Source organism: Geospiza fortis, unplaced genomic scaffold (genome assembly GCF_000277835.1).
Source record: "Geospiza fortis unplaced genomic scaffold, GeoFor_1.0 scaffold538, whole genome shotgun sequence".
Taxonomy (NCBI): domain Eukaryota; kingdom Metazoa; phylum Chordata; class Aves; order Passeriformes; family Thraupidae; genus Geospiza; species Geospiza fortis.
The window spans coordinates 1,558,025-1,575,564 of record NW_005054368.1 but is presented as its reverse complement, the minus strand read 5'-3'; positions in this window follow the sequence as shown (position 1 = coordinate 1,575,564).

Below are 17,540 nucleotides of genomic sequence, written 5' to 3'. Positions count from 1 at the left end.
CCTTGATCTTCCGAAAAGGATTTTTCTTTGAAAGTCTGTAACTTTCGGGGTCCCTCACGCTGCGTGTCCCTGTGTCCCTGCGGAGTTTTTGTCCCACCCTCCCGTGGCACGGCTCGGTGACACGCAGAGCCCGCTCGCACGGGCAGCCTTGACAGAACGGGTGCCCCAAGATAAATAGGCACCTTCTGCACGGAGCTGAAAATCGAACGGTCCCCGTGCTCATCTGGAGCTGAATAGATTGTCACAGAGCCTGGGGACAAGGGCAGGGCGCGGGGGGAGCGGGCAGCGCTGCTGGGTGAGCGCTGCAGGCAGGCAAGCCCCGCGGGCCCGGCTGGGCTGGGCTGGGCTGGGGAGCTGAGCCGAGCCCCGCTGAGCCCGGCTCAGCAGCCCGGGCTCTGCTCCCGGCATCTGGGGCAGGGCTGGAGCACAGGGGGGACCCCGGGGGCCGGGGGAGGGAGAGGAGCGCATATAAATCATTATTGGCGAACATCTCAGCTCTTGAGCCAGGCTGTCGCTTGCTGCTGCTCGTGGTGCAGCCCAGACATAAATCATAATTCCCCTACAATAGATCCTTTTGCAGCCGCCATCAGGAAAAGTGTGTTGGTTTTATCGATTTTTTGACACCAGGGCCCTGGCAACGGCCGCTCTGAATCATTATGAAATGAAACTGATTAGGAATTCATGGAATACTAAATAAACTTTACGAGCCCGTTGTAAGTTTTTTGATGCATGGGGAGCGGAAAATGAAAACTAATGATATAAAAATTACACAGCGTGCTGAGTATTATTATACTGCTATTGATTTGTTTCAAACTGTACATCAAAATCGAAGTGTGCTGGGTGTGCTTGGCTGCAAGGCTGATGCTCAAAAGCTTTTGAGGTTTGTTGTTTGGTTTTTTTTTTTTTAATGCTGGCCCCAGCATTTTTTGCCAGTTGGAGAAGGCTGTGCCACTGCAGGATTGCTGAGTGCTCTCTGCACCTGCCTGTCCTCCTGCAACCACCCTCTGCATGGTGATCACGGATTTTATTCTGCCATTTGCATGGGGATTCTCCCGAGACAAAAATATATTGACGAGGATTTTAGCCTAAGTGGATAACTCCCCACACACACACTTCTGCTCCAGGGAATTTTACTTCTGTTCCTTAATAGCCAACGTTGTGAGGGAAGCCCAAGACACTTGACAAACATTTATGCAAAACTGCACAAAGGGATCATTTGTTCTGCCACTAACTGCAGCCACCTCGGGAGTGAAGGGGAACAGCTGGTTATAATGCTGCCCATCGCTTTGGGTCAAGAACAGATAACTTGCCATTTTTTAAACTTTTCTTTCTACAAATAGACAATTTGTAACATGATCGTAATAGCCTTGTCCAGACTTAAAATCAATGGAAATAATGAGTGGAATCGGGGTGATCTATTTGCTTCCTATTTACTATTTTTGACAGCAGAATTTAGCAAAATTAAGTAAGAAAAGAAGGTAAAAAGGCTGGGATTGTTTCAAGTGTCACAGTGAGACAAAGTGCTGAATAAGAGCAGGGGGTGTGGTTAGATGTAGTGCTACTGGTGTCATTGCTTGTTTTTGTTGGATTAAAAAGGATCCTCAGCTTTGCAGATTGCCCTGCTAGCCTAGGAAAGTCCCTGTCCTGGCTGGAGCAGTGTGGCTCTGTATTGCAGAGTGCCCACTCTGGCTCTCTGCTGCAGGCAGGATGCTGGAGGGTGCTGCAGCAGCTCATATTGCTATGATTTGCTTTAGGAGAAAAACCCTGCCCTGGAGTAAATATCTTTCTTCTTCGTGGCATCCTTCTACTTGAGTTCCATGTGTTGCAGAAGAGCAGTGGGACACATGCAGCTCTGTCCAAAGCATTATTGGGGAAAGGCTTTTTTGTCATCTGAGTGCAAAAACAAGGTCACATTTAGAAATGCCTGCTGGTGTAAATGGATTTGGGAGGTGATGGGAGCAGCAGTAACAAATAAGGCTGTAACAGAGCTGAGCATGTGCAGAACCAAAGCTCCTTCCTCCTGCCAAACCAACACCAAAATAACCACTGCTGGTGGGGGCACAAACCCTGGGGTGCAAGGAGCTTCAGTGCCCTCAGCTGGGGGACAAATGCCTGAGCTGGGCAGGATGTTGCAAAGTCTGTGGCTTTGGGATTTTGGGAGTCTTGATAGCACAGCTGGAGCAGGGCTGTAGTGATATGATGGGGTTTTGGGGGAGACAGCAATCCCAGGGCTGAGAATGTTTCTGAAGACCCCTGCCAGGGCAGAAGCTGTTTCTGCAAGCAGTGACAATACTGTGATAGCTGAATGTGAGGTGCCATGGCCTCAGCTCCTGGAGCAGGTACAGGAGGGGTCTCACAGGGGTATGGCCACTGCTGTAGGATCATCTGGCAGCTGAGCTGAGCTTAATGCAAGGGACTTCTTAGGGTCAGCTCCATTTCTAGCTTCCTGTGCTGGTGATCATCTCTGGCCTAAGCACATTGCCTGTAAATGGAAATGTAATACTGGAGAGTAGGGAGAAAATCCAACAGAATCAGGAACAAGAGAGGAGAAGAAAATTTAAGCAACTAGAAATAAGCTGCTGATCCACAGAAGGCTAAGCTGTCATGTCCCTTGGTAGTCCCCTGAGATTCTGCAAGTAAACCTCCTGCAGCTCCTTCTGTGTCCCTGATAAACCTGGATGTCACTGCTCCAGGCTGCACATCCAGCACCAGCTTGGAAACTGGGATCTCCAGTTCTTCACCCCACAAACAAATCCTTCAGACCCCTTCTATTCCCAAGCACAGAGAGCTGAGCCTGCAGGGTGTTAGTGGTGAATTTTGTTCTGCTTTGGCTAGGGAAGATGTGCCCGCAGCCATTGTGGTGTTGTCCATGCCACTCTGCTGTGCTTCTCAGATGTGGGCTGCAGACAAAGAAGCTGTTAGCTTCAAATTCCCTGGAAAACAAATCTGGGGTGTAAATCTGAGCAGCCCTATATTTTTGGAAAACAAACCCCTTATTTCCAACAAGTAATGTCACTTCAAGAGTGAGCTCCTGCTTCTGGCCCACGTCTGAATAGCCTAGGAATTACAAATATATCACATTGTGTGTGAATATAGTGTGTATTGAAGGGGAACAGCTTTAGTGTTTCCCACCAGGGCTGTGTTTAACTGTGTCCCAGACCTTGTGCAGATCCTGGGGTAGCTCAAGGAACTCCTGCTCTCAATTCCCATCCTCCCAAGGATGGCAGCCTGGTCCCAGCTTGCCAGAGGCTCCCATAAATTCTTTGGCAGCTGTGGGCTCGTTGCCACAATCCACGGGCATCGGGGTGTTTTGTGTGATGCAGGCAGGGGATGATCTGAGCTGGAGGCAGTTCTGCGTTCCCATGATTGCAGGGCCTGCTCTCAGCGCCTCGTCAGCGCGGGCGCTGGGGACTTTTCCAAGATATGTATATTGAATTTAGATTTGTGCTCTTAGTACCTTCACTCATTCATTCAGAGCCATATTGACTACATAAATTGAGTGTTACAAGTAAGAGAGAGTTTAGCCATTATTTTCTCAGTGATTTGATTTAATGGCCTGGCTGTTTTGGCCATTACTTCTGGCTTTTCATTTGCATGGATTCTTGGCTCTGCTGATTAGCATGTTTTTTTATATTTGCCATTTAATTTTTTTTCCCCTTTTGAAAAGCTGAGTGTTTCATAATTAAATAAATTCCTGCATCTGTTTTGTGTCTTCATACAAACACACATAGAAATGACTATATGCATGTTATATATATATATTTTCCCCCCATCTCTGCTGATTATACAGAGTTAAATGCAGCTGTCTGTGTGAAAGGAATATTGTGTACAGTGTGTGGAGTGATATACAGGTCACTATATTACTGATGAATAAAAGTTTCCTCCTAAGGCAGCTGCTGCAGATTACTTAGTGCTTGACATGGCGTGTCTTTGTGTCACTGTTACCGGGTGAAATTAAATCAGAACAGGAAAATATTAATTTAAAGTAGGGGATAGAGGCCGCTCACTTCCAATTACTCTCTACCCTGTCAGCTTTATATGGGCGCAAACAAGGAAGGAGGCTGGATTAATTGCTTTGGACTCTGCCCCACTACAGGCCCAATTATAGAAACATATTGGCTCCCAGCACTATTATATACACTGCTGTGCAGGAAATTGTGTGAAATTTTAACGGATTTCAGACGTAATAATAGAGAACACGATTCAGGACAGCATTAGCAGGCTGGGTGGAATCTTTACGGATGGGTTAAGGTTAAGCTGTTTGGGGGTCCTTTGTGTATTAAAGGATCATCTGGTTAACCCATGTACTGGGAGCTTTTGATACTGGCCTAGGAGCAAACAGAATAAAAACATTCATCCTCTGACAACAAGGAGCTAAATCCTCAGTTGGAATGAGGGCAGGAACATGCAGTGTGAGGCTGGGGATGCAGGGCTGAGGAAGAGCCTTGCATGGCATTAAACACGCTGGTGTTGGGAGGTGCTCTTCAGAAACCACCCCTGGCTGGTGGCAGCTTGGTGTGAGAGCCACCTGCAGAGCCTGGGGCAGAACAAGCAGGGTGATCACCACTGACATCTGAAACGGCCATGGGATGATTGTTTTGGTTGTAGGAGTAGTACTCCGTTCAATATTTTAGTTAGAATTTGTTCAGGCTTTTTGTTCCTTTCACTGGGAATCCCATCTGCTGTTTCACTCCTTTTTCTATGTTCAAGCCCATGTGTTGTAAACACCTGGCAATTTGTGTGCCAGATCAAGGGACTTACTCCAGAGCCAGAGTGACTCTCAGGACTCCTGAATGTCCTGTCAAAGTCTCTGTATGTGTGTGCAGTCTTGAACAACCACTGTGGGCTGGTGGCTTTCTAAGATGTTTGAGGTATTAGAAGTGAGGAATTAAAGAATTTCTGTTGACTCTCTGCTTCCTGCCCAGACAAAAGTGCTGAAGTTGTTGAGTAGATGCACCTTTGATCTCCTGCCCACCAAAAGTGTTGTGGATTTGGTTTCACAAGAGCCCTGCTCTGCAGAGTGAGAGCAAACTGTGAGTTTAGCAAGTGTCTACCACACCTCCTTGTCAGCCCCAGAAGAGGCTCTGCAGCCTTTGACTTTGTGATCTCTCAAACCGCGACTCTGACACCTCTCAGCATTTCCTCTTCCTTGCTTGGGATATTTCAGTGACAACTGAAGATTTTGGGGGGATGTTAGAGGAGGGCCAGCTGGTTGGGATCATTACTGAGGTAAAGCTGGGTTTAGCTGCACTTGTTTTCAGCTGGTTTAACTGGGTGAGGTTGTACTGACTCTAGAAAGCCTTGAGGTTGAAAACACAGAGCCCTGAAGAACATGAACTGTGACTTCAACCATTCCTGCCTCTTGAAGTACCCAGAGAGGGACCTTTAGGGGATCCCAAAAGCATTAGAAATGGAAATCTGTCTTAAGAAACAATATCCAACAGCAAGTGTGATGGGACTGGGGAGCTCTGTGCCCTGGGTGGGAGCACTGTGTGAGCGAGGCTCCCTTGGCTCCCTCCTCAGCCTGGCTTGCACATCAGTGGCACTCTGTGCCTGTGAATGGGCTGCAATAAAAGTGTTACAATAGAGCTGCTGATTTAGGGTGGCAGGGGAAATGCATAAAGAGCTGTCTGGAGGATCCAGGGTGGTAGAAGGAAAGTAAATTCTGACCAGAAGTGGTTATTGAATGGCAGATTCTTTGCTGTTTTGTCTGAGGAAGGTCCATTTCGTTCCTGGATGATTATTTGGAGGGAAGCTGCATCTCCAGCTCAAGTCTTAGCCTCCCCTGCTTCTGGTCCCTGCTCAGAGAGCCAGCAGGACCTGCAGGAGCCTCAAAGTGTCACTTTTATATTTGCAGTTTGTGCTGGTTTTTAACCAGGAGGGGTGAAGGACTGAATTTATGACGTCTGGTTTGGGAAATCTATTTTTGTTCCCTGTAACTGATTGTCTTGTAACCATGCCTGTTATGAGTGGGGAGTGTTGAATGCAGAGCCATGTATAAATATAAATCTCAGGAGACACGTGTGGAATCTTATCACCAGCAGGGGACACTGAAAGTTCTTTTGGCACTGAAGGCACTCTGGTATGGTGGCCTGGGGAAGAGGGGGATGCAGGGTCCAGCTTAGCCTGAGGGTTCCTTCTCTTTGGAAGAGCAGGGGGATGCTGGAGGCACCAATGCCAGCAGACTGCAGAGAGTGCCACGGGCAGCTCCTGCTGCTGCCATGGGCTGTCCCAACCTCACAGCTGGTGTTGACATTAAAACCGTTGGTATTGACCCAAAATCCTGTGGTATTGAGCCAGTCTGAGAGAGCTGTGGAGAGTTTTAGGTGATATTTCCAGCAGATCAGTGGTTCCATCAGGACATGGGCTTTAATCTGCTGGGAGAGCTTCCCTTGCTGCTGGAGCAGGGGGGTCTGAGAGCTTTCCACCCCCAGGGCAGGCACCTCTGCCCTTCTGCCTCGAGGGGCTGAAGTGGTACCAATGCAGGGCCCTGGAGCTCTTGGAGCGTGCCTCTGGAAATGAAAACCAGGGAGAAAAAGTGCAGGTGGCTGCTGTGGGATGGGGCAGGGAATCACAGCAAAGAGTCACCACAGCATGGCTGTTGGGCAGAGCTGTCTTCTGTTCCCTGGGGTCCCTGGGAGCCTGAGACACACTCTTGCCCTTAAGTGGGAGCCACTTTGCTGCTTACAGTAATTTTTGGCTCCTTTAATTTTTTTTTCCTAGAAGCTTGTCAGTATTGGTTGATTTTGGGGGAAAAAATTGGCGTGTTGCCTCTTAAGCACATGAGATGGATTTACCACTGATCTTCTGAACAGAAAGGCTCTGGAACAGCACAGAGAGGGTTAATACTCTGCTTTGTTGGTTCTGACTAGGGCCCATGGTTTTACTGCAGCAGTAAAGTCACTTTCCTTTTATGTTTAAAAGCCAGCAAGGAAAAATTGCAATTACAAAGACAACTAAAATCTTCACTGGTACTCAACAAGGTAATCAGTTCAATTGATTTTTTTTTCCCTAGCCAGAAAAGTATTTAAAGTTAAATTCTATCTGTGATTTTTATATGGAAAAAAAAAAATCTGTCCTCTGAAATGCTTCCTGGTTTTAAAAATGCTCTATTTTATTTGCCCTATAAATGCAAACTTATAAAATGCGATAAGGGATCTTTCTCTTCTCCCTGCACAGACAAGACCCGAGCGAGCTCCCTGCTATCCCTGCATGGCTGCCAATTGCACAGACAGATATCACTCCATTAGTCATTAGCATCTAAATCATCCCACTTCTCATTCAGGTTTACTGGGCTGTGATGGCTACTGGATTCATAGGACACCTGAGCCAGGTCTTTTGTACAAGGTCTCCTGGAGCAATTGATTGTAAAAAGACAGCAGGAGAGCAAACCACTGCTTTCTGTGCCCTTTTGAGCAGGGAGGATGGGCTGTGCTGCCATGTGTTTTCTCTATGAATTATTAAAGTTTTTTCGTCTTGAAATATTGTAGGAGGATTCAGTTTGTGTTGTGCATAGCAGTGCACGCCCCAGTGCAAAAAAACTGTGAGGATTTTTGGAAAAAAAAGGTAAAGAACCCACTTAATTTTCAAGTGTGATACAATAGGAGCATCTCTTCCCTCTCTTGCTGGAGTGGAAGGGGGGTGGGGATAAAGGAGCTCCATGGCAGAGCAGCTCCATTAGAGGTCTGCTCTTGGACCATTTTAATTAAAATTGTAGTTAATATTGTAGTTAAACTTGTTCGTTGTAGAAGCCAAGTCTTATTTACATGGACCAGGCTTCAGAATCTGATGTGTGAGTATGGCTTTAAAATTACTGGGGAATTCCCTGGGGTTTGACAGCCAAGCACTCTGGAGCATGTGGGCCAGGCTGTACCTGAGCTGCCCTGTGGGTTTTGTGATCCTTGTAGCTTCGTTTAGGGCTCAGAAAGTGCCTTTCATGTTGAGGGCTTACAAAAACCCAACCACCAAACAAAAAACCCCAACCACTTAAGTCCTTGGAGTTTTCTAGAGCAGGGAGAGAAGCAAGTGAAAGAGGAAAGCAGTCTGTGACCCAGCACTTGCTGTGGAGGGGCTGGGGAGAATCCATGAGGAGAGAAAGGAATGCCCAGCACATGTTCATTTTTACTTGATGTCTTCAGAGGAAGTGGCTGACTTTGCATGAATGTGCTTGTTTGGGGGTTAACCCTTCCAGCATCCCTGTGCCTACAAACATTTCATTACCAGCAAGCCCCCATAAATTCCTGGCAGTGGTATCCTTCCCAAGCCCTCGGGCTACAGGGATCTTTAGTCACTTTGGATTGGACTGGATTTGAAAATAGGTCCCTAAGGTGAATGGCCAATACATCAAACCAGTAAATCATGTTTTATACCAACTCCTAATAATGAATGAAGTGCCATTTCATACAATACCTAAGTTAGGATTTTATTGATTAACTCTCATCTTGGTGTTCCACCCAAATCTAAGATATATTGCCTGCTGTAATTTTTACATTAGCTGTCAAATTCATCTTGTCTTCCCAGGGTTATGATGTGTACGGAGCAGACAATAAAAACCATCACAGTTTCAGTGTTTATCTAATGAATATACACAGGCCAGAGAGATTAATAATGATTTGATGGGCAGAGCCAAGAGGCAGGAAATGCCCATGTTGGGGCTGGAGCTCAGGACCAGGATTTCAGATGAAGGTGAGGGCTGGAGGAGAAGGATGATGCTCACTTGTCTCACCCCACACCTCCCTCCTCCCCCTGCCAGGCTGTAATGGATGAGGGCAGTCTCAAGGAAGAAAAGATGATTATTTTTTTTTTGCATAACATGAAGGAGCAATGGGGAAGGGCTGCTGGTAAACACTAAACTAATCCTCTGAATAATTTGCCAAGGCAGAGCTCTGTGCTGGTGCTCGGCATCCCAACAAACCCATGCTTGCTGGCATTTCACCCTGGCATTCCCGTCCAGTGGAAAGAAATATTTTTGAGATATCCTTCCTTCTATGGTTCCTGGTTAATAACCACTCCAGGTCTCTAGCAGAGCCCTGGCAGTACTTTCCTTGTGTCCTTCCCACAATCCTACATCCTCCTCCGGGATGCTGCGCGGCCTTTGAGGCTTCCCCCGGAGGCAGAGGCGGCCGCGGTTGTGACGGGAGAGGGAGCCCTCACCGCGGCCATGGCTCCGGCCACCGCTGGGGCTGCGGCCACAGCTGGGGCTTTGCCTCGGGGCCCCGGAGAGGGAGGAATCTGAGCGCCTTTGCTGGAAGCTCGTGGGATTCCGCCCTAAATCCCTGCGAGCTTTGGTGCTGCGCCGTGTGGAACGGGGAGATCGTGGCTCTCCGGCAGAAGGGCAGGGCGGGCTGGCTCTGTGGGCCGAAGCAGCGGGCGGGAAGGGCAAAGGGTTGGAAAGGGCTGGAAAGCAGCGGGCTGGAAGGCCTGGGGAAGGGCAAAGGGCTGGAAAGGGCTGGAAAGCAGCGGGCTGAAAGGGCTGGGGAAGGGCAGAGGGCTGGAAAGCAGCGGGCTGAAAGGGCTGGGGAAGGGCAGAGGGCTGGAAAGCAGCAGGCTGGAAGGCCTGGGGAAGTGGGGGGGGGGGGGCGGGGCGCCCCGCCTGCCGCAGCCCGCCCCGGCACGGCTCGGCTGGGTCAGTACGTGCTGCTCTGCCTGGAACGGGATGAGCATTAAAGACAGCAGGGATGGGCTCAGGGGCTGCAGGGGGAGCAGAGCCCGGCCGGGGCTGAGTCAGGCTGGCCTCGGGCTCGCAGCCAGGTAGCCCCTCGCTGTTCCTGCTAGCCACGGCAGCCCCCAGCTGAGCCCTCATCGTCCTCCCGACCTAGCAATGCCTTTGGCAGTGCCATACTCGCTGTAGTTTGAATGGTGGGCTCCTCAGGACAAGGACTTTTCCCCCTGTCGCTGTTTCCCAATGGCAGCAGGGTCCTGAGTGAGGCTGTGATGTTGAGCAGGTGACTTTCCCAAGCATCCCGTGCCATTCAGTTCTCCAGCCAGGTTTGGTGCATGTCACATTTTACATCCCAACCCGTGTATTATCTGCACAAGCAGTCAGATCATAACCTGTTGAAAAATCTGTTTATTAAAGAGAGTAACGAAGCCTCAAAACAAATGTCTCCCTGCCTCCTTTCCTCCCTATCTTCCCCTTCAGTCTGTGATTGCATTTTTCCTTTCTACATCCCAGCATGAAACAGTAACACATTACAGCACAAAGCAAAACAGCACTTATCTAATCTGGGCTATAATATGGGGTAGGCCCCGAGTAGGATGCAGCCGGGGCCAGGAGGGGGCTGGCTGCCAAAGGACAATGGATCGCTGCAAATGCGGATTGAGTGAGACAATTGAACCAATTATACTATTCCGGGCACTTCAATGAGATCGCAGAGCATTTCCCGAGCTTGGGTAGGAGTAATCAGCATTCCTATTCATCTCTGCCCCATCCTGCCTGCCCTGCTCTGTGCAGAGTGCAACTCCTGCACTTGTGGCCCTCGGACAATTCCCCGGCACGCTTTGCTCCCCTCTCTCACTCTTTGTCCTGGTCACAATTTAAAAGTCACTAATTACTTTCTCCCTTCTATCTAAGCTCATGTAATCATGTTACTTGAATAAGTAATATTTCTGAGTCTCCCACTGAAATGTTTGGTCCTGTCTGGAAGCAGCTGTTTTTTCACCTCTGAAATTGCTGCATTTTGGCAGCTGCTGGAGGGAGCTGCAAGTCAAACCTGGCGCTGGTGGGCACATTGCAAAGTGCTCTGTAACACTTTGGGTGAGAGGAAGCAGAATGACCTGTGCTGTTTCTTTTTAGCACCGTTTAAGCTGTAAAACCAGCCAACCAACTCTCTTCCAAATGTTGGCTGCTGAGATTGACTGCGCTCATGAAGATAACGGGGGGAAGTATTTTTCTCTTAAGTCCACAGCTGTCCTAAATCAGCCAGGGATCCTGGAGGGCCAGGGAATGCTCAGCATCCCAGCCAGGGACATAAAGACACCAGGCAAAATGTCACTTGAAGTGTTGCCTCTTCTTCAGCAGTAACTCTGCTCCATAAATGCAATTGATCTCCTGAGAGAGGAGGGATTTCTTCAGCAAATGCAAGCTTTGTGAGGAAAAATATACGAGCTGCTGGGCTGGTGTTCCTTCTGTGTGTGCTCCACATCCAAGGCCTCGGAGTGCCACAGCAGCCGGGCGAGCTGGGGATTGCTCTGTGTGGGCTACACACTCCACAGGGAGCTGAATTCAAGTTGTGTCCAGATTTAAAATCACTTCAAGCAGTTATTGCAATGTAAACTGAGCAGTGAGGGTTTATTTTTTATTTCGTTCATGTTTTTTAGTACAATAATGTTGCTGCTGTCACATCTGGGCTGGATCACAGCTTTAAACCGAGGTGAATAGGAAGTTTTGGCTCAAGGAGGTTTAGGTCTTGCCCTGCCTGGGCTGAGCAGCAGCTGGAGCATCCTCAGCTCTAAGGACCATTCTGCAGGATGGGCTGGGGGTTGAGCATGCAATGGTAGGAGTTTTACAAGTGTCTAAAAACAGAAGCTTATAATGAAAGTGCTTCCTCAGCCATAACTATAGCATGCTGGCATAATTGGAATGCTGAGTGGTGTGCTGGGTTTAGGAAGGTAATAAGAACTGCAATCAGTATTAAATAAAATGTATCTTCCTTTAGGGGAAATAAATGTATATTAAATCAAATATTCATGAATCCGAGTTAGTCTTCATACATTACACAAACAGTTTTTCAAAAATGCAGCTATCCCTAAGGCTGGGTGTGATGTGTGTGAAGGAGAGGGATTAGCTTGGAGCTGAGGAGAGGGAAAGGGCCTGGCCTGTCACCACCTGAAGGAACAAAGCCCTCTGGGCTCCAGTGAGGTCTTGCCTGAACAGCACCTTTGAGAAAGTGCTTTAAATTGTGCAGAAGCGTTAAAAGAAGCAAAAATGCCTCTTTACAATATTTATCATCTCCAGCAAAACCTGGACATCCACATGAGCCTTCCAAGAATTGAGACCTAAACAGGGAGTGGGTTTCAGTTCACAGATATTTCAGTAAATGCTGATTCCCTGCCAAGGATTCACTTGCCTGTCCTCTGGGTGGCATTTTAGCTCCTGTGAACTTGTGTTTTCCTGCCTGCCCTAACACAGGCAGGGGGGAGGAGAACATCCTGCGGGAGAGGCACAGCAGAGCCCTCCCTTTCCAGCCAGGCTGAGCACTGTCCTGCTGCCAACACCCTGGGTTGAGGGAAAAACGTGAAAAACTCCAGCTTGACACCAGCACGGAGTGTGGATAGCACACACGTGTGAGCTGACACTGCAGGGGCTGGGGCAGCTTCCTGCTTCTCACCTGGAGGAACCCTGGTGCCAACAGGGGCTGGTGCCCTGCCCAGCTCTCAGAAAGGTGCTCCTTGTTTGTCACAAGGGGGCTCAAAGCTTCACAGCCCCGGTGCTGGTTTCAACACAGCGTGGTGCCAATTTGGCTGAAAGTGTGGGGCTTGGGGGGTTTGGTTTTCATGCCTCTCAAGTCAGGCTGTGCTGTTAGCTCACACCTCTGTGTTTAGGAGCCACGGCAGTAAAAGTTCAGGCTGGTAAAAGCAGGGACAGATCTGTAGGTGTTTCCAGGAGAGAGTTTGTTAGTTTAATCAAATTGGACTTGTCTGGAGTTGTGTCAGCAGAATTCTTCTGTGCCGTTTATGAAATGTCAGTGCTTTTATCCAACAGCTACAATCAATTTGCTGTTTGATAAAATAAGCAAACACCTCCAGGCTGCATCCTCATCCCTGCCTGTATAAACAGAGGGGCAGGGAGACACGGCCATGGATTCTGTTACCTTCCTGGGGCGAGGAGGGTTTCGTTCCTGAAGGCTTCCAAAAGAGCGGCACACAGCTGTGGAGAGAGGGCTAATTTGTGTCATTTGCTGAAACCACTGGGCTCTTCTTCCCTGCTTGGGGAATTATTGATTTTATCACTCTCCGACCTTACACATGTCACTGTCTTGTGCGTGCTGGCCTGTAGGAAGTGCTGTCTACTGACTTACAGCTGAGGAATAATTCTGTTTTATTTGTGATTACTCTCTTATTTTTGGCTCGTCAGCCATGCCCACTTGTTCTTTCTGCCAGGCTGAAATCGTCAGGGAATTGTACACAATAATACAAAGTACCCCAAGAAAGCCTCCCCCCTGCCCCACCACCCTGCCTCTGTGCTGCCACAACCCAAACACTTTTATTCATCTCTGCACATGTTAACCTGTAAAGACTCATCACTGTCCCATTGATTTCATTGTCTGGGTGTCTTCAGCAGTTTTCTTGGACCTCTGTAAGTCAGGGAGAGTGGAATATGATTGCAGATATCAATACATGAGTGTGTAACCCTGTTGAAGTGCTGTCAGGCTGGCTGAAGTGCATGGGGGGTTGCTGTGTTATTGTGCTGCTTCCTTGCCAAAAAACTCAGTCCCTGCTTGCAGAAGTGGAGGGGGGATGAGCAGAGATGCTGTTAGGGAGGAGGGTTGGTTGTAGGGAGGAAATATATGGAGCATCTACTAGAGCTTGCATGGTACATTAATTGTCTGTAGCTTTTTCCTTTCCTTCTCAAAGCAAAATTAATTATGGGGAGGTGATGTTCCTTTAATGAACATCATTTAATTTAAAAAACGGACAAGTATACTATCATTAGGTCTCTTACTTAATGTAGTGTGTTTTCTTAAGCTGAGTGTGGTTGTTGTGGCACCGTGGAGGTGAGGAGAGTCCCTTCCTGCAGGATCCAGAGCGGCTCTCAGCTGCGAGCACCGCACGAGCCGAGTCCAATCTCTGCTGCCTGTGGGGGACACTGCTTGACCGCTTATTGCATATTTGATCAGCTCATTTCTGCATCCCAGAGCCTCCCCGGGGTGTCAGGGTGATGCTGGGGTTCAGATTAATTGGCAGGGCAAGGAAGGGAAGGTGTTCTGTGCTCCCAGGCTGGAACGGTTCCCCCTTCCTCTGAAAGCACACAGAGGTGCCCTTTACAGGAGAGCTGGGGCTGGCAGCAGCTCAGGGACATAACTCACCCAGGGTGGGGCTGGGTCTGCCCCGCACTGCTGGAAATAAACTCATCTACAAACCACCTCTGCTGCTGTCCCCCTGCCAGCCTCCATCAGCTGAGCAGCACAAACACGGGTCAGGCAATGCAGGCTGCAGGGGCACCCAGCGCCACCCTGGCACAGCCGCCCCACAGTTCCCCCTTCGGCAGAGGGCACAGAAGCGAAGGGCTTAGAATGTAAAAATGGTAACAAGTCTGAGAAGTCCTGGTTTAAATCAAAAATACGAGTGGTGTGTTGGTGAATTGAGGGGAGTGGCAGCTGCTCTGGTTTTGTTGTGCCACATGGAACCATGGCTCTAAGAGGTTAATCTCAAAATTAAATAGGTGGCACCTCTTAAGGACTGGGCTCTTGTAAAATCAAATTGTCTGCTAAAGACAGATGACTTCCAACATGCTTATTAAAAAAATGATCAAAATTAGAGATTTTTTTCCTATAAGGAAAGCAGAACATGGGAAAAAATAACTTGAGGATTTTTTCTAATTGCTTCTGCTTTTAAAGATTGAATATGGTGTTTCTAGTCTGATTTGTGGCTATCAGTACTTTATAGGAAGTTTCATTCTTGATATGTGTGTTATCTCCATTTTCAAACATAGGCTTTTTATGAAAAACTAGAACTTAAATTGCAGTGGCTGAAATAGGAGCTATTCCACATAAGTTTTTAGAAAACAAAAATCAAAATACCCCTGTATGGAGTCACTGCTGGAGGTTTCTGGCAATACTTGAAGGCCAAGGAGGAGGATCTCAAACCCATTTTTAGTGTTTCTGCCATGGCTCTGAGCCTTTGCAAACCCATTCTCACTTGCTGTGTTGGAGTTTGGATAAGGCAGTTGTTGCAGTGCTGCCAAACCAAGCATCCTGATTTTCAGCTTTTTGTTTTCCTTTGGCCTCAAGTGGCTGTTTGCAAATGAGCTGTTGGTGACACCTGAGTGACTGTGCTTGAGTTAATTTTTTTTTTGTTTTGCTTTGAAGATTTTTTTGGGGGGTTAGCCTACATATGTGGTACAGGAATACCTGCTCCTTTTACTTTTATTGTCTGCAGTATCCACTGGCTGTGTGTTATTTGCTCCCACCGTTGAGGGGTTATTGCATTTGTCATCTCCTTTGCCATGAGGGGCGAGAGGCAGCGTTTGTTAATATACAGCAGAGCTGGCACTTCCACGTCTGCCAAATGATGTACTTTGGGAAGTCACCCGAGGTGAGAAGTGCCACGGGAGGGTGAAATGTTATGTGCCTGAAACAATGGCCGTGAGCAGTGATCATCTGCAGCGCTCACCTCCGCGGGGCCGGGGTTCTGCCACCCAATCTCCCGTGCTCAGATTAACTCAGGAGCATTAAACACACGCCCTGTGCTGGCTGCTTCCCCCTTATCTGCTCTCTGTCTTCTGAGCACAGAAATTCTTGCTTCTCTATACTAAAATGGGATTTATTTTTTTTTAACCTAGAGAAAAGTGTATTCCATTGTTATTACCTTCATTCCCAAGCTGTGTTTATACTCTGATAACTGCCAGCCTAGTTTCCAGCAATAGCTGCCGATAGAAAAGATTACCTCCGTATTTTGAGCATTTTATTGACTTGTTCAATAGCACTTTTCTGTTATTTGCCATGGCTGGAGGGACTGGCCATGGGGCACAAGAGGTGCCAGCAGCCCTTTTGCTGTCCCTGCACAGCACTGCTGTCTGGCTGTGCTCAGAGCTCTTGGCTGTTCCAAATTTGGGTTATTGGCAAACAACTTGCGCAAGCTGGGGCTCTTGATCCATCCCTTTGTGGAGCCTGAACTTGCCACATCATTCATGTGATGGGGGGAGTTGAGCTTTATGCACAGTTTAGGTTCATGCACAGTGAGCTCTGTGTGGTGTGGAGGTTATTGGGTTATTTGTTATTTGTGTGGAGCAGGAGCTTCCCCAGAACACCCCAGCCTGTGTAGCTGGGATTTATTTTTGTTTCTCATGCTGTCTGGAGTTTGCTTTTAGCTCTGGCTCGGGGAATACTTTGCTGACCAGGCTGCAGGAGGCTCTGCTGTGCTCTTGGCAGGGTACAGACAGAGCGAACCCCTCCGTGCATCAGCACTGTGTGTAACCGATGCTCTGCGTGTAACCCATGCTCCCAGCTCTGCCGGGCCGTGTCCTTGGCCGAGCTGGGCATGGGCACGGGGCTGTTGGGGCTGCCAGGGTGTCCCCAAGGGGGGAGAGGGCTGCTGGCAGCCTGGGCCATGCTGTGCCGTCCCCAGCGCTGCCCCTCGCCCCCTGTCCCCGGTGTGACAACATCAGAGGGCGCTCCGCCATCTCCGCTCGTTCTGCACCGCCGGCCGCCTTTGGGATGTGCCGGCACAGGGTGGAAGTTCCTGCGGAGCTCTGCCATCCTCACCCAGCGCCCCCTCCAGCCCCGTGCGTGCCGGGCACCGCTGTGTCTCGGCTTTGGGTTCAGTGGATGTGCAGCGGGGCTCCAGGCTGGGGTTTTCCCGGCGGTCTGGGGCTGTGTGTTTGCTTTCAGCCGCAGCAGTGATTGAATGTTCCCGCAGCTCCGGGCTGGCGGCGAGAGGAGCCCTCGGTGCTGCTCGGTGTCCCGCACACCCTGGCAGGAGCGCACTCACCCTGTCGGGGTGCGGGATGAGTTCGGGGTCACCCCTCGGATCCCACCCGGGCTCTGCACCCAGCCGGTCCCGAGGGGCTGCGCAGCCCCACGGACTCACCTCCGCCTCTTCCTCCCGAGCGCAGCCGCCTCTTTCAGCGCTTTTAGTTACTGGAGGAGGTTAAGTAACTCTGCTGATCCATCCTGTTGTTAAGCGAAGGTAGCAGGGTGCCAACAATTAAAGAAGTAATTGTTCAATTGGTTCTGCAATAATACTCATTGATTCTTTGTTTGAAGCGATTCGCTTTTCAATCCTCCTGCATTTAGAGATCTTGTTTCACCTATGTCAAGGCGAGTTCAGGAAACCTAATTAACTGGGTTTTGTTTTTTATAATTAGGTCCCTAAAATAATTCATAGGTGGTGTTAATAACCCCATTTAAAAATCTATTAAGCTTTTGGAAAAGTTGGACAGAATCCTCTGTGCCTGTTTTTTTTCTTCCCTCCCCTCTTCCCTCCTCCTTTTCCCCTTGGAGATGTGGTGCTTCTTCCTTTTACAGCGCACTAATTAAAAACAGTGGGATTATGGTGGGAAATAATATGCATGTGAGGTTATCATCCACAGGGCAAGAGGAGGCTGCTGCCTCCCTTCCCTCCTCGCTCGGAGGTGCTCTGTACATCTTTAGCGGGAGCTGGCAGAGTGCATTAAAGGACAGATTGCCTGAGCGCACCGCAAGGACCCCTTGGCATTTGCGAGCCCGCGAGCCGCGGCCAGAAGGGAAGCGACAGGAAGGGAAAAAGTGCGGAAAACGCCGGGCTCACCCCATCCTCCCGACAGGCAGCTCTCCTTTCGGGGGAGGCCCTCCCCGAAACTGGCTGCAGAGAGGGGTTTGGAGACATTTAAGCGTTTGTCC